The sequence below is a fragment of the Aplysia californica genome, unplaced genomic scaffold, assembly GCF_000002075.1.
Source record: "Aplysia californica isolate F4 #8 unplaced genomic scaffold, AplCal3.0 scaffold00139, whole genome shotgun sequence".
Taxonomy (NCBI): Eukaryota; Metazoa; Mollusca; class Gastropoda; order Aplysiida; family Aplysiidae; genus Aplysia; species Aplysia californica.
The window spans coordinates 162,496-166,191 of NW_004797409.1; positions in this window are offsets into that span (position 1 = coordinate 162,496).

A 3,696-nucleotide genomic window follows, 5' to 3' on the forward strand; every position below is an offset into this window, starting at 1 on the left:
GCAAGTGAAGATCATAAAATAATTTTGTTATTTTCTGGTCATCTTTCCCGGTTTATAAAAAAATTCCAGTGGGCCTACTACTATGTTTTTTAACATGCACGGCTGACGGTCCTTTCAAAACATGTAACATGAGAACTGAAGTCTTGCACTGGTTTAGGAAACGGCTGTGTGTTCTTAAACAAAAACAAAATAATGCAGGCAGGTTTAAGCAAGTTACATGAGATCATGGCTTTGGACGAACACTCGGGTGCAGAACGCACCGTTAAGTAGGCCTGCGACGCAGTGGTTGAAAAAAAGGGTAGTATTAGTAGTAAAAGAACCTCCTCTATTTAAAGGGATTAGTCAATCTGTACAAAGAAGAAATGGTTCTTTTGCAGACCTGCGTAATATGTAAATATGTATTTATACACACACACACACACACACACGAAATATGTAAATGTACACACACATGTGTGTATATATCATCATCATATTATATACATTGTATATATATATATATATATATATATATATATATATATATATATATATATATTTATATATATATATTATGTGTGTGTGTATGAGTGTGTGTGTGTGTGTGTATGAGTGTGTGTGTGTGTGTGTGTGTGTGTGTGTGTGTGTGTGTGTGAATGTGTGTGTGTGTGTGTGTGTGTGTGATGTATAATAATATTATTATATGAGCCTTTACAGACAAAAAATGAAGAAAATGTCAGTCTAAAAGGAAGGGGGAGGGGGGGGGGGTGGTAATTATGCATAGGTAAACTTGCATTGTATTACAGTGTGTGTGTGTGCGCGCGTTTGTGTTTGTCTAAAAAGAAAAAGAAAATGCTAATTTCAATTATGAACAAAAAAATAAATTGAATACAGTATTATTTTACTACTAACAGTGACAGGGGGGGGGGGGGGGGCAGACTTTTAAGCATGATTATTTTAGTCTACTAAACCTTATATCTGTTTTATAAAACCAAGGAAAGCAATTCTGAATGTTTAAAGATGTAAAAACAGAATACATTTTTTAAAGTGATTTAAATCACTGAGTTTTATTTTTAAAATCAAGCTGATTTATATTCTTAAAAATCAACTGATTTAAATCGACCTGATTTAAATCAACCCAACCCTGGTTTTCAATTATGAAAAAAAAAGTAAATTGAGAACTGTATTATTTTACAGCGACAGAGGGGAAAGCAGACTTTTAAGCATGATTATATTACTCTACTAAACCTTATATCTGTTTAATAAAACCAAGGAAAGGAATTCTGAATGTTTAAATATATGTAAAAACTGAATACATTTTTTAAAAAGTGATTTAAATCACTTATTTTAATTTTAAAAATCAAGTTGATTAAAATATAAAAAAAATCAACTGATTTAAATCAACCCAGCTCTGATTTCAATTATGGAAAAAAAAGTAAATTGAATACTGTATTATTTTCTAGTGAAAGGGGGGAAAGCAGACTTTTAAGCATGATCATATTAGTCTACTAAACCTTATATCTGTTTAATGAAACCAAGGAAAGGAATTCTGAATGTTGAAATGTGTAAAAACTGAACAAAAATAATTTTTAAAAAACGTAAGAAAAGTGTAAGGGGGGGGGGGGGGGGGGGGGGAACAAAAACCCCCAAAAGGTGTAAGATTATATTTAAACAGCCCCAAAACCACGCTGGTCACACCTGCCCAACGTCAGCGGGAGTTTAAGTTTAAGTTTGAGAACCTGACGCATGTGTCGGGGGACAAACTGTTTTTGTACACCATGCAACCTCCATGCAGTTGGGTTATTTTTTTTAATATACAGTGGAATCCTGTTATAACGAGAGGGAGGGGACCGGTGCTAAATGTCCGTTATAGCAGGATTCTCGTTACAAGGGATCAGGGGCGAAGGCTGACTTGTTTGACAGGGTAATCAAAGTGAAATGGGACCAGATAGGGCCTGTAGATATCACACAAGAATCTTACTCGAGGCGGCGACTCTGAGTTGTGAATGAAAACAAATCCGGAATTCATATTGTATGTTCAACCGCCAAAATAATCGGGAAAGTATCTTATTAAATATCAGCTCCCACTAAAATTAAACTTAACTTTAGATGTGAATACATAAACATAAAGCAAAGAAGCAGAGATGTCAGTACTAGATCTATATGTTATAGATCTACCAGTGAGTCTAACTCTTTGGTAGAACATGACAATTAATATTTTTTAAATTTCACATTTGGCTGTTTTTGTTAGCCTTTCGCGGCCAGGAGCTGGTGTCATAATCGAGGTCACGATCTGATTATAGGACGGTAAAAAGTCGAGGGAAAAAAACAAGCACAAGCAGCAGTCAAGAGATTATTAAGAGTTAGTTCCCCTCACATTTGTGAGGTAGACTCGACCAGTGTTAGTTAGCTTACTTAATCAGGGCTTGTGATTGATTTTAACTGTGGCCCCAAAGGGGTGAACAAGGTAGGCCTATATGTGGCAATGAAACAGCTTTGACTGCCATGCACATGTTCCCTTCAACTCTATTCCAGCCTCACTTTATTTGTTGATTACGAACGTCTTTTGACATTTAATTTATGAGGTTTACGTTTAAGGATGAATTTGACAGCGACAATGTTTCAAAATTAGAAAGGGAAGCAGTGATTATTTGATTATATAGACGCTTCGCCCCTGCAAGGGATCCAGTAATAAATTAAAGGGCATTAATAAAGTAGGCCTAATCTATGAGTTTTGCGTTCTGTTTATTCCTTTTTGTATTTCCCCTGATGATGATTTGTTCAACATGATCTCTAGGTCTTACTTGATCAAAAATCGAATCAGGTTTCTTTCTCTAGGATTAGCAGTGTTGACAAATCGGCCTTGGCCTAGACGGTCAGAGAGATAAGAGTAGTAAGAACGTATAGGCCTTGGCGATTAGAAAGAAGGGGCTCTGGCTCTAGGCTAACTCGCCCGCTGTGTTGTTCCCCACCCCACCCTGCGGTTCGTTGCGTCTGCTTACGCACGTCACACATTCACTTCATCCATCTATCACAGCGTTGAGACCTCTCCCTCCCGCACCAGAGAAGTGAGAAGCACGGTATGCGTAGATAACTACATGTATACGTTCTTAACTACCGTCTCTCTGACCGTCTAGGTCTAGACGGTCATATAATCAGGCCACCTGCGCGCTACTGACCTAGATTCCTTGTGGGCTGACACACCCGTGTAGTAAGCCCACAACCTTGTAGATCATTAGTAGTGATAAGCCTACGCAGGGTGCGGCGGTCAGTTTGAATTGTTGTTTTCTCATGCTTTGACACTGGATTATTTCTGCCTAATGCAGTTTGCTTTTCAAGTCATCTGGATTATGTGAATATTTTCTACATCATTGTGTGTGTTGAGGAACAAAAGTGGTGACTAATTAATTAATTAATTAAGATTGACCAACAGTCTTGAGATCGCAAATTTGAAGTGCTGTTTGGCTTCACTGTAGGCCTACTGTTCATTTTCAGATTCTTCATCGCCATCGTACTCAGTGAATGCCTGGATTCTTTTAGCTGAGGCCTAATGCAGTTTTTTTTTTCAAATCATCTGGATTGTGTGAATATCAAATATCTCTTCCATCAGTGTACGTGCTTAGATTAAACCTATAGTGAAGTTTTGACCGTGCATGTTTAATTCATATCTGTCTAAATCCATTCTAAAATCCATGTCTACACAGTGGAGCCCCCCCC